Source organism: Lactuca virosa, chromosome 8 (genome assembly GCF_052849685.1).
Source record: "Lactuca virosa cultivar CGN04683 chromosome 8, Lactuca_virosa_CGN04683_v6, whole genome shotgun sequence".
Lineage (NCBI taxonomy): Eukaryota > Viridiplantae > Streptophyta > Magnoliopsida > Asterales > Asteraceae > Lactuca > Lactuca virosa.
This window is the reverse complement of record NC_136433.1, coordinates 133,453,307-133,467,857: the sequence shown is the minus strand read 5'-3', so window position 1 is coordinate 133,467,857 and position 14,551 is coordinate 133,453,307. Positions and strand designations below refer to the sequence as shown.

The 14,551-nt window shown below is 38.9% G+C and overlaps 1 pseudogene; it reads left to right on the top strand.

The window, feature by feature from the left end:
* The first annotated feature begins 13,952 nt into the window (after positions 1–13,952).
* LOC145130857 (secreted RxLR effector protein 161 pseudogene) lies at positions 13,953–14,318 on the top strand (annotated as a pseudogene).
* Positions 14,319–14,551: the final 233 nt, after the last annotated feature.

Genomic DNA, 14,551 nt, shown 5'->3' with positions numbered 1-14,551 from the left:
CTTGAGGCTTCCACACTATTGGGGCTAAGCTCTTAAAGCTTGAAGACATCAAGCTACATCAAAAGGTATGTCATCTAACTAGAACTTTGTAGTATAGGTGCTTCATAATATGCTAGTTAGGATGAAACCTTGGAATATTTAATATTTGCATGTATAATAGAGAAAACATAGATCCAAGGTTTATAGGGTTGCATGTACACCATAGGAGTGTTAGAATGCTCAAAACCCAACAGTGGTATCAGAGACTAGGCTTGTTTTCTTGTTATACTTGCAAAATCTGCTTAAAAATCGATGTTTTTTGCTATCTAAACAGCAGACTCGCCAAGTCCATAAAGGGACTCGACGAGTCCAAGGCAAAAAGCATCCAACTCGTCGAGTTTGTTCATGCACTCGACGAGTTGGACCCCCTGACAGCATATCTTCGAGTTTTGGTGCTGGAATTGGTCTAGAATCATTATCTTAAACTGTTTTGGACTTATAAAAACTATTTTTTGATATGGTAATGATTATGGTAAACCAATTTCAGAGTTGTTATCAACATTTCAAGTTTTATATGGTTAATTTTATGATTCTTGAAATTGTTGATATGCATGTTCTTGAACTTATGAGCTTAGATGATCATAAGAATTATGTGTAACCTTCTTGGTAGTTTAATTCTTGATCATTATGTGTTTTAATGGAGTCCATAACTTGTCCTCAAGTTATGGATAACCAAAAGTCACAAGTCATTAAATCCATTAAAAGAACACAATGGTTACATAAGATGAAAAGTCACTCATTTTAATAAGCCATTAACTCATAAGTTATGAGAAATGAAAAGTTTTGAAAGTTTACAAAACTTGCCCTCAAGTTTTGGAACATGTAAAGTCATAATTAAAACTTTAGTTCCAATCCCTAGAATTTTAAAAGTTAAAATTCAACCCTTATACTTTATAATATTATAAGTTTAATAATATTTATATATGTATAAGAACAAAAGTCGTCTTACCATTAGTAGGCCTCATTCACGAAGCCGGTCTATAAGGGGGGTATAAGGTTACTGCCTATAAAATGGTAGTTTAATGGGTGTCCACTCTCACCCACCGCTTCCTTGACCGGTGGAGGGTCGTTAGCCGAACGGGTAGGACAAGGACTATAATTCTCCCTTCATTAAAAGTATTAATGATAAATACTAAGTAACTAAACATTTATAAATTCCCAATCTTAGTTACTTAGGAAAATGTGAATAAGGTGCTAATCCATGAAATTACACTTTGTACTTTGTTTAAGCCGTTAGTGGAGCGTGTGTGGTTAACCGGCACACTAACCTGGATTTAACAAGGTAGGCAAAGGGTAACTTAATATTTATCATAGTATCGGTGGAGCGTGTGTGGTTAACCGGCACATCGATTGAGGGATAAATATTAAGGGTACCAAGTATATTTGCATGGTTACTTCACACCTTGTTTTGTGATCCTCGGCATCCGAGTCACAAAACCTGAAGGGCACACTCGAGATTAAAACATGCCATTGAAAAGTTCAATGAATCTCAAAAGAATCTAGGAGTTTCAAAACCAATTAAAACCTAATAATACATTTCGTTTATCTTGGTGGAAATTGGTGAATCGTCATTCACTTACCTTCAAATATTTTATAGCTTCGATTACGGCATCCCTCTTCCAAGTTATAAAATAGTTTGTTGGGTCCTAGCCTTAATATTTCATATTGGGTGTTATATTAAGGACTTAAATCAACTTTACTTGAATTTCTCCCATTGTGATGTCTAGTTTAGACAACAATGATCTTCTCAAATCAAGCTTTCCTAATAAATATGACTTCCCGAGTTTGTCTCATGGAAGTCATACTTCTCTTCCTCCACCTCCTCCAATCATTCTCCCTGACCCACAAGTTTAAAGACTTGAAAAGTTCAAGATCACTCAATCCCTACTCACAATAAAACATAAAATTAGAAGTCCTGTGTGCATTCGTGTCTTAGGACCGAAGTCACAGATAGACAGGTTGAGAATGTTGGGTGTCATTGTCCTAAGGAAGTTGGCTATTGACTGGGTCTTTCAGTCACTTCCTGAGTCATATAGAAAGACTACTATGTGACAGGTCACGACATGACCCTAATGGATCTTTCTTATTTGCTTATTGCTGCTGAATCAGAAATGATTTGGTACAATAGTCAAGCAAATATGGATGGAAGGTCTATTTCTCAAACTTCCATGGACATGGACAATGGTAACATTGGAAGTCCAGGAAAACTTTCTCTTCCCAATGGAAAGGGATCGGCCTTAGTCAACTCGGTTGACCGGAAGGTAAAGAGAAAGTCTAAGACTAGAGTAGCCTTTTGTACCATTCCCAAAGAGTCTATATGTTTTCATTGTGAAGAAAAAGGGGCATTGGAATCGAAGCTGCCCACCCTACCTGAAAGGAAGAAGAATAAAAAATTTGACACTACTTCAGAAAAAGGGGCATTGGAATCGAGGTTGCATTTTGATATTTAGTAGGATCACGCAAAGGGAAGGAAACTTAAAGAAAGAGTATGTTGAATCTGATCGCGAAGATAGATTTCTATCGCTTGGTTGAAGATCGGATTCTTGAGCTACTTCTTAGGAGTTATGATAGATTGCTAGGAAACATGTAACAGGATAGTTTTCATTTCAAGTTACATTGTAAGGAAAAGGTTTTTCCGCAATTTTGAAAAATAAATAAAAGGTTGTTTTACTTTATATCTCCTTACAGTGGCATTCATGAAAACTTGATGTTTGTATGTTTCTAGCAATATTGGAAATATGAGTTTGATTCTTTCGTTTGTGGTAGTGTCTAAATTTACCAAATAAGGAAAGATTCTCATCACCCAAGTCTCAAGTGGACCGAAACTTGGAATCATGCAAGTTGTTTAGTATGATGAATGAGAATTTTCATTTTTGGAAAATTAAGACTAGTTCTTTGTTCACATGTATATGTGACTCAAGTAAAGGACTAAGGGATCAAGTACACATTCTTGTGCACTAGCCAATGTCCACCACAAAAGATGGATAAGACTATTCGTCATGATTTACTAAGGTTTAGTAAATATGATTATACTTACAAGCCTAAGTATAATTCTGAGACATTGGAAAAGTTCCAAATGTGTGGCAGAGCGAATAAGAAGAATCAAATTAGGCAGAATGATAAAAGTTTCTCAAATCTGAAAAGATGGGAGAGTACTTTAGTTACATGTATATATGATCATCTTAATGATTAAGAGACCTTATCACAATTCATCCTCTAAGTGCATTCTGATAGCTAAGAAGAGGAATCATGAATTGTTGAAGTGGTTAAATCAATAAGATGAGTCATACTTAGTTCCAAAACAATTCTTAGAGTTATACTCCAAGATTGTAACTTGAGTGACACGTCTTAAAGGAGGTTTAAAACACTTGTCAAATGTATGAGTAAAAGTTTTCTACTCTTGTACATTTGAAATTGGTAATTTGTGATGTTTTGGATAAAACAAAGACCAACTAAGGCCAATTGTGTTAAGTGTCTGTCTTGATTAGAATCCACACTATCTCTTGAATATTTGACAAGAAACTCTTATAGGTCAAGAAGACAGTGGGAGTCTAAAAGATCCTAATAGAGTTTCAAGAACTAATCAAGAATAAAACATGTATTTCATCACTAGCACACAACTAGAGGTTTATAACCTATTGTGTTGACATTTCTGTGCCCATTCCAGTTAAGTTGGCTAGAACATTTGAGTTCTACATGTTCTCAATTGTTTACATAACTACTTGGAAGCAATGGCAGGCCCTTGTGCTGCCAGGTGGCAAGAAGTTAAGATTGCATAAGTTCGATCCATATGAGTTAGGATTTGTCACTAATCTAGTCTTGTGATTATGGTTTTGACAAATTCACGTGGATAAGAACACATACACCATAAAAATCTAAAGGGTCATAAGGTTTCTCTCCGATTCATGAAAAATGATGGTGAGGAAACACTTCCACCAAGTAGATTTTAAGTAGATAGCAATATTTGCATTCTCAAAGTCGTTAGTAGAGCACACTAACATGGACTTATGAGAAATAGCAAAGGTCTAAACAATTAAGAATATGATTACGTCATCCCTTTTCATAGGTCTGAAATTGTTTAGACACACATGTGAGCTATCTAGGATAAGGTGTATGTTTTTTGATAAAGTCTTATCAAAGCAATCTAGTATCAGAAATCTGAACTTTGGTAAGAATATCAATAAAGTATTGACTTCTAGAGGTCCAGCTGTTTTCTGGATACATGTCAAAGCTAGTGGGAGCATAAGTGTTATGCTAATAATCATCATGTTAGTGGGAGCATGATAATTATGATAAGTATTGCAAGTTAGCAGTGTTAATTATAGAAAACAAAACGTTTCAATTCGTGAAGTTGCAGGGGTTGAAAAAGTTGTTTTGCTATAATTAAGGGAGAGGAAATTATACTTCATTTCAATTCTATAAAGCTTAGATTGAGTTTATAATCATTCTAAAGAGCTTATATTGAGATTTTAATCACCTTTAGTCAAGAATATATATATGAATTTCATGTTAGATTGGTTGAACTTAAGAAAATTCTATATATATTGCGTTCTCAAAATTCGATTATGATTACGGCATCCCTTTTCATAGTCAAATTTTGAGAATATGGCAAACAAAAATTATTATGGCAAAAGACTGGTCTAGAACCATGTCTTTATGTGAAACATCAGGAATCGTGTCCCATTTGCTTTGGGTACAAGATCGATTACACGTGCTATAATATTTATCCTTTCTAAATTTTCCAAATTCCTTGGGGCATTAAGGAGGAAAATGTCTAGAATTGGATATGACTAAAGTGATTAAGCAATTGTCGAGGAAAATCTAAGGTTCTACCAAAGATTGGTTGCTCAGGGACAGTTGGAAGTATAGTGTTAACTCTGGGAGGACTATATTGACATAGTCTGAAAAGAGGCAACTCTTGTTCAGAAGTAGTAGTCAAAATGGGAATATGGAGTTGTCTTCATAGGTGGAAGCAATCTGTGTAAGGTTAAAGAAACTTAATGCAAGAAGCATGTTCAAAGCAATGCGCTTTGAATTTGAGACATCGTTTCCATGGAATTGCTCTCCATTGGAATACTCTGTAATGATTGTTGCCAAGTCTTTGTGGCTTTGTGCATAATCATTACAAGAGGAACAGTGCATATAAGTTTAAAATCTAAACAGATTTCGATAAATGATAGGAATTTGGAATTCTTACATTTAAGACAAGGATTTGGGAGTGTGAAAAGAGAATCATTGAAATTATGTTCAATTGATCTAGTTCACAAAGAAAAGGATCATAGACAAACATAGAGTGCATACTTGGTGTATGTCAAAACTATTGGTTAGAAAAACATAGTGTACATGCTTGGAGCATGGGACAACTAGTGTTTTTAATTCAAGTATAAAGTTGATAAAACCGAAACAATGAATAATGAGTAATCAGTATGGTGATAAATAAAAGTGTTTATTTATATTCATAGGGTTTGATACCATATTTGATTCATTTATTCTTGTGTTTCACTTTGCATGTTTTGACTTCCATAATAACTAGGTTATTCTTCCGGAATGACTAAGTTATTCAAACCATCCACAGTCGGTCATATGTTGGAAGTAGATATGAATCAAGACTGTCATGGGTTGGCTTGTAGAGGTCCAAGTTAGTGGACAAAGTTGTGCTACAACACTCATGAGTGCTCATAAGTTCTGAGTATTGGATTCAACCCACGCTCATTTGAATCACTTCATGGATTTTATCACGAGTGATCATGAGACGATAATATCTTATATTCTTCAAACCTAGAGATATGAGTTGTTACTATGAGTTGACAGTACATTGATTGCACGAAAACGCATTGGTAACTCGATGTTATAAAACGTGCCTTTGTGTATGATTCAACAAGTAGCAGAACAAGCCATATGAGTCGAAGTTTATCCATTCCTTTTACCTTCGGGATAAAAGCGATATTTGTGGGCCCCTCGATGATTTAGTGATTACACATGTGAGTGCTTAGCCAAGCCAGGACTGATTTGATTTGTTCAATCAGTCAGTCATCATAAATCAGAAATTGGGAAACAACTAATGGACAGAGAGAATGATTATAATCCATGTCTCAGTCCATATGATATCTAGAATGGAGGAATATATGATCCCTTATCTAATGGACAAGTCATTGACAAATGTCAGAGTTCGTGGACAAGATCAGAGTTCGACAGCGGCTTTAAGAGCTACGATTGCCAGTTAGGTTTTGAAGTCATACTCAATAATAGTTTTAGACTTATCCAAGTGGGAGACTGTTGGATTAATGTCTAAGTCCATAACTATATTTGGTATGTACTTGACCCGACCCGGCATGGTCCATTTGGGTTGCACTTCACTGTCACAATTTATATGGATAGTCTTTTGAGAATAGTATATTTATGATTTATATTAATATATTATAAGTTCTAATATATTAATATGGAATCATATTATTTAATTAGTATTGATCAAGAATTAATTTAGAATTAATTAAGTGATCAAAAGGAACTAATTAAATATGGACTCTTAGATATATATGTGTAGTGGGCCAAGTTCATTTAGGTTGGGCTAAGTCTTCATGGATAGTCCATGGAGCTTTAACCCATGGATCCTAGGAAATGAAAGGTCATGGGTATTAGGGTTTAACCCTAATCCTCCACACTATATAAAGGGTCTTATGGTTCATGAAATTGGGGGCTAGTGGCTAGTGTGCATACACTAAGGAGGGCAATAACCAATTTCATAAGTGTGAGCCAAGTATCCATATTCTCTAAAGGTTTTCCAAGGTGTTTTGGTGATTTGTGATTCCACTTGAGGCTTCCACACTATTGGGGCTAAGCTCTTAAAGCTTGAAGACATCAAGCTACATCAAAAGGTATATCATCTAACTAGAACTTTGTAGTATAGGTGCTTCATAATATGCTAGTTAGGATGAAACCTTGGAATATTTAATATTTGCATGTATAATAGAGAAAACATAGATCCAAGGTTTATAGGGTTGCATGTACACCATAGGAGTGTTAGAATGCTCAAAACCCAACAGCACCAACATAGAAGTTCTTGTGCCACACTTGATGCCACTTGCGCCGTCCATATTCTTATTGCGCCATTATGGCGCAAGTTAGACCATCTTGGGCATTGATGAGCTAAGTATGCTATAAAGTCTTCTCTGATGCTCAAGATCGTTCAAGGATGCTCAGAAGTTGGTGTTGCTCTAGGATTACACCTTGTTGTGCCACCATGATGGATGTTGGGCCATTAGTGTTCATGATGTGCCACTTGTACATCATGATGCTCCACTATGGCATAAGTTGCTCCATAATGTGTGTTGCGATGCTCATGGGTTGTATGACATGGATGAATGTTCCAGAAGATGTTGCATGACGGATTGTGATTGGTTGACACCTTTTCATCGGCCTATGGGCCAATGGGCTTGGCCCATTATGGTTTTAGGTCTGATCGCTCAAGTATAAATAGGGATGCATGCTAGGTCATTTTGTATTTTGAATTCTATAGTGATAGACGAATCTTTGTGTAATTGTTCTTGTAACCTCCTGCTCGTGGATGTAGGTCACCTTGACCGAACCACGTAAATATTGTGTCTTGTGTGCTTATAATTTTGCTAGTTATCCGTTTTACTTCCTAAAAAGTGGTATCAGAGTTGCAGTTTGTATTCCTGTGATTGAATATGTTTACTCACAAGCTTGATTTGGAGAAATTAAATGGTTCAAATGACTTCACATTGTGGAAGGTGAAGATGAAGGCTCTTCTAGTTCAACAAGGGTGTGCAGAGGCACTGGAAGGAGAGGCAAAACTGCCAAATGACATGGCATCTGAGAAGAATGTGGACATTCTGAAGAAGGCACATAGTGCCATTCTATTGAGCTTGATAGATGAAGTACTGAGTGAGGTCATGGATCAAACAACTGCTTTTGGGCTCTGGAGTAAACTTTGTGACAAGTACCAGAACAACTCACTGACTAAAAGGTTGTATCATAAGCAAAGGTTGTACACTCTCAGAATGTATGAAAGTACCCAAGTGAAAGATCATCTGGATAACTTCATTGCATCATCTTAGATCTACATTGGGTTGATGTGAAGATTGAAGATGAAGATCGTTCGCTCATTCTACTATGTTCTCTTCCTAACTCATGTGAGAATTTTGTTGATACCAAGCTCTATGGTAGGACACCGATCACTGTGAATGATGTGAAGGACTCTCTGATGTCCAAGGAACTAAAAAGAAAAGTTCCAATTGGAGAGGAGGTGTTCGGTTCCGGTTTGGTTGCAGGGAGAGGGAGGATAGAAGAAAGGAAATGGGGAAATAGAGGGAGATCACGTTCAAAATCTAAGTCTAAAGGTTCATCGAACGCGAAATGTTATAAATGTAAGGAGAAGGGACACTTCAATCGAAATTATCCACATCTGAAGAATGGGAAGTAAAAGATTGAATCAAGCAGCAATAACACTGTTGTTGTGGTTTAGGAAAGTTCTGATGAAGGGGACGTTGGTGATGTACTGAATGTGAGTACATCAAGTTCTTTTGATGCTTGGGTCTTGGATTCTGGATCATCCTATCACATGACGTATAATCGTGATTGATTCAACTCCTTCAAAGAGTGGGATGGCACAGTCAAGATGGGTGATGATTGGGTAAGCAGTATCAAAGGTAGTGGCACAGTGTAGATGAAGATGCACGATGGCATGGTCAGGAAGTTAAATTACTGGTATGTTTCAAAACTTTAGAAGAATTTAATTTCTCTTGGCACATTGGCTAAGAATGGGACGAGGTACGCTGGTGAAGGTGACTGGGTCAAAGTGACCAAAGGTTCTCTTGTTATAATGAAAGGGAAGATGAATTGTGGAAGGATCTATATCCTAGAAGGTAGTACGGTTATGGGAACGGTGACTATCTCCCAATCCTTGAATGAAGGTGATGACAAGATGGAGTTGTGGCATCGTAGGGTGAGGAACATGAGTGATAACGGCATGTCATTTCTAAGTAAACAGGGACTGCTTGGTGGAGAGGCTACTGAAAAGATAAAGTTTTTTGAATCTTGCGTCAAGGGAAAGCATCGCAAAGTGAAGTTCGGTACCGGTCAACACACAGGAAAGGAAATCTTGGAGTATGTTCACTCAGATCTGTGGGGTCCTGCACCAATGAAGTCTCAAGGAGGATGCTCATACTTTATGACATTCATTGATGATTATTCAAGGAAGGTTTGGTTGTACTTTCTAAAGACCAAAGATGAGGTGTTTGGGAAGTTCAAGGAGTGGAAGACCATGGTTGAGAAAATGACTAGAAAACAGGTCAAGACTCTGAGGACTGACAATGGGTTAGAGTTCTGCAATGCTCCATTTGAAAATTTCTGCAAGACAGAAGGTATAGTGAGGCACCGCACTGTATGATACACACCACAAAAAAATGGAGTGGTAGAACGGATGAACCAAACACTCATGCAGCGTTCCAGGTGCGTGCGAATTTTTGCTAACTTATCCAAGCAATTCTGGTCGGAAGCAGTTAACATTGCTTGCTATCTGGTGAACAGATCACCATCAACTACAATAGACTTGGAGACTCCTCAAGAGGTATGGTCCGGGAAACCCTCTAATTGTTATGGTTTATGTATATCTGGATGCCCCACATATGCTCATGTGAATGATGGTAAACTTGAGCCAAGGGCAATGAAGTGCATATTTCTAGGATATACGACAGGAGTAAAAGGTTATCGACTGTGGTGTACAGAAGAAGGAAGAACTCCTAAATTTATCATGAGCAGAGATGTGACCTTTGATGAATCTGCCATGGGTAACCAGAGAGGAGGTGAAACAAGTCAAGTAGGGAACAAAGATCAGGGTGCTAGCCAGAAGGTGGAGTTTGCAACTCCAGACAGAGTCATGATAAGTGTAACATCCCAAAATTCAAGACCAAAAATTTCATTTTTAATTAAGTTATTATAAAACTAACAGTATAAAAACATCCATAATAACATCACATGTCAAGACCAAAGTGTCAATAATCAAAACATGTTATCATAAAATAATATCAGAGTGTAATCCCAAAGATCACATGTGCAGAAAACATAGTGTGATGCGTTGCGATCGAATCGGCTCCTTTCCTTTGAAAACGAAGCACCTGAAACCAAAACTGAAAACCGTAAGCACGAAGCTTAGTGAGTTCCCCCATCATACCACATACCATACAAATCACGTACTGTCAAGCATATCTGGGTGCCCGACCTACCCTGTCAAGCATATCTGGGTGCCCGACCTACCCTGTTGAGCATACCGGGGTGCTCAACCTACCCCACTGTCAGGCATACCGGGGTGCCCGACCTACCCCATGTCAGGCATATTTGGGTGCCCGACCTACCCTCCGGTGTATCTCAACCGATTACGGGGACTATTTCACCCCTACCACTACCACATAATAACATAACATAACATAAACATGTTGTTAAGCAATTCTGGGGTGCCCGACCTACCCTTCGGTCCTTACGACCGTGACACATGGACTATTCCCCCTACCACCTACTATCACATAACATCATACCATGCTAGAACATAAACCATATCAGGTAGTAGCAAACCTAGATAATTATCACAAAGACAATCATCTATAAAACAACTCCTATTAGTGGGCCGATATTGTGGCCATAGACCCACCCCTACTGGAAGGTAACTCACCTCACACTGCTGAAGTCTCGTAGACAAAACTCTAGCTGCTGGATGACAGGTTCTCAAACTGTCCATCATCAAAATAACACCCAATCAGTAATTGGGTTCCAACATATATCCATAAGTCCATGCTTGGGGTAAAAGGCTACTTTACCCCCATCTTAGCTTGATTTAAGCTCAAGGCCCTATCCAAAGGCCCAAAGGTCAAACTGTGAATCAAAGCTCAACATATGGCCCAATTTTCCCAAATTGGGCCCAAACCTTTACATGGTCTTATTCTAAGGCCCAACTATTTATACCAGTCCAAACATTTGGCATTTCTAATGGCCCAATATCTCATAATCATAAAGGCCCAATTATGGCCCATCTATGGCCTAATTTTCCAAATTGGGCCCAAACCCCTCACATGGGCCTTACCCTAAAGCCCATTAAATTATTCTAGTCCATTTGCTTGTTCTTGGAGGGTCCATTATTAGCCCAATCACCAAAGCCCAGTAGGAAGGCCCAAGTGAAATTAGGGTTTTCACATAAAATGACAATTAGGGTTAAGGTTTCTCACTTAACCCATTAAGGACTTAATCCATTAAGTCCATTACTCTACTAGACAAATCATATGGTGTAGTCGGGCTTAATACATAATCCAATTCCAATGGCCCAAAATGCGGGTCCCGATAAGTCCAAGTCCATAATCCCAAAATTAGGGTTTTCTAAACCCTAATTAGGGTTTCCAACCCAATCATAGCCCAATAGGCCCAAAACTAAGTCTTTAGATCAATTAGGGTTTCATTAGGCCCATTAGGGTTTCACTAGGCCCATTAGGGTTTCGCTAATCGGGCACCACCCACTACCGCCTCGAGTAGTGGTGATCAACGGCGGCTCACGACAGCGGCCACCACCTCACGGTGGTCGTTACGAGTTTCTTTTATTATTCTAGCATCGGTTACAATATTACAAAGCAAAAACCCAAATCACACACACACATTAATACAAACACACACACACACAGCCACCCTAGTGGTGGTGGTAGTGGCCTTTTCTTGGTTTTCCGGCTAGACAAAACACACATACACACACTTCATATAGTAGTATACACTCCAGCCACGCACCTGCTGGCTCACGGCGGCGACATCAACGGATTTGGGATGGTAGCCACCACTTCATGGTGGTGGTGGTGGTTTCTTTCGGTTCCCCGTCAAGCAGCAACATGCACCAGCAAGTCCTTGCTCGGAAAATCTAGACGCAACCACCACGAGGTGGTGGATGATGACGGCAATAGCAGCCCTAGCGGCCACAGCGGTGGCTAACGGCGGCGGCGGCTCGTGGCTGGAACGTAGCAATCATGAGAACGGGCAACAGCAGCGGCAGAAGATGGCGGTGGAACCGCTGTTGAAGTGGTGGTGGAGATAGAGCGGTGCAATACGGTATCCGGTGGCTGGAGAGTCACGTATCGGCGACGTAACAGGTGGCGGATGAGGGCTCCACATGGCGGAGCTACAGCGATAGAAGGCAGTCATGTGGTCATGTGGCCTTTCGCTGATCGGAAAATGGGGTGGTGGCGGCACCGGTGAGGGAGGCATAAGGTTGGGTGGCGGCTGCTCTTCCATCCGCTTGGGTTAGGGTTCCTTAGGGCTTATATACCCGACTCAATGGAACTGATTGCCATAATGGCAGAAATGGTCCCTCCCTTATGAAATTATTTCGATTTTGCTCCAATATTTACTCTTTAAACCCCACCTTCTGAAACCCTTTACAAATTAAGTCTGGATTTTACCAAACATCCCCTCCTTCTACAAATCCTTTCTAATTAGGTCTAGAATTTACTCTTTAGCCGCTGCTTCCATAAAGCCTTTCATATTAGGTCCAAATGATACCAAACACCCCCTGTCTTCTAAAAATCTTTACGAAACCAATCCGAGACTTACACTTTTAACCCCCGACTTCTAAAATTTTGACAGTTAACTCCTCGAGACCAACACCTTGCTATATAATTATTGATTTTAGGGATACTATTCGTTCATTAATTTGTTTATTTATTTGTTAAATAAACGGGGTGTTACAATAAGTAACAAAGAGCAAGGCGGCAGTGAACAGCTTGGAAAAAAATGAAACACAAGAACAACCCATGGGATCTTCGTCTAGTGGTGCAGATGTCGGGAAGGATGACGTGTGTGTATCTATATCAAATAGAAGATTAAAGGGGTTCATTCGACAACCTGATAGATATGTGAGATGTGTGAATTCAAGTGAATTTGACTCCGTTGCTTTTTCTTTAGCAACTGGAAAAGACATTGACACCGAGGAGCCTCAATCATATAAAGAGGTTGTGGTGAGTAAAGAATCAAATCACTGGTTGATGACCATTAATGAAGAAATGCAATCTTTAATGAAAAATGAAACATGGGATATTGTTCCATTACCAAAGGGAGCAAACCCAGTGGGATGCAAATGGATCTTTAAGAATAAGGAAGGGATACCAGGAGTTGAACCAGCTACGTTCAAGGAAAGGTTGGTGGCGAAAGGGTTTTCTCATAAAGAAGGAATTGATTATCACGAGGAGTTCTCACTGGTCGTGAAGCATAAGACAATTCAAGTTCTTTTGGCCATGGTGAGTACATTTGATCTGGAGCTTGAACAACTTGATGTGAAAATTGCATTTCTTCATGGGAACTTAGAAGAGAATGTTTATATATCCCAGCCAGAAGGGTTCCTTGATTCTAAGAAGGATCATGTATGTTTGCTGAAGAAATCCCTGTATAGTTTAAAGCAGTCTCCAAGACAATGGTACAATAGATTTGATTCATTCATGATCTCGAATGGCTACACGCAGAACCAGTTTGACAATTGTGTTTACTCAAAGGAACTATCACCAGATTCCTACATATATATGTTGCTATATGTTGATGATATGCTCATCGCAACCAAGTACATGGATGATATAAATGAATTGAATGCGACCCTGAAGAATGAGTTCGAAATGAAGAATTTGGGAGCAACTAAGAAGATACTTGGAATAGAGATATAAAGGGATAGAAAAGCAGGACAATTGTGTATTTCTCAACAGAAGTACATTGAGAAATTTCTATAATCGTTCAATTGTGATCAGTCCAAGCCAGTTGGAAGTCCTTTGGCGGCTCATTTTAAACTTGGTCCAAACACGATACCCACTACTAATGAAGAAAGGAAGTACATGAGCAGGATTCCTTAATCAAGTGTTGTTGGAAGTCTCATGTATGCTATGGTCTGTACCAGACCTGATTTGGCTCATGCAGTTAGTATGGTTAGTAGGTTTATGAGCAATCTATGGAAGACTCATTGGGAAGCTGTAAAGTGGATCTTGCGATACTTGAATGGAACGACTGATGTTTTCTTGGTGTATGGAGCTAATACGAAGAGTGACTTGGTAGGATATGTTAACTCTGATTATGGTGGTGATTTGTTGAAGCGCAGGTCACAGACGTGCTACATATTCACATTATTCGGATGTGCCATCAGTTGGAAGTCAACGTTACAAGATATCGTTGCTTTGTCTACAACTGAATCTGAGTACATGTGCATGACGGAAGGAATAAAAGAGGATATATGGTTGCAAGGGATTATTTAAAGTCTTGGTCTGAATGTGGAGAAGCTTGTCTTGTATTGTGACAGTCAAAGTGCTTTGAGTCTTTCTAAGAACCCTGTGTATCACCAGAAGACAAAACACATTGATGTCAGGCTGAATTTCATTCGGAATATTCTGGAAGGAGACAAGTTTTCAATACTGAAGATTGATACCAAGGTCAACCCAACAAATATGTTGACAAAGTCCTTGCCCACGGAGAAGTTCAAGCTTTGCTT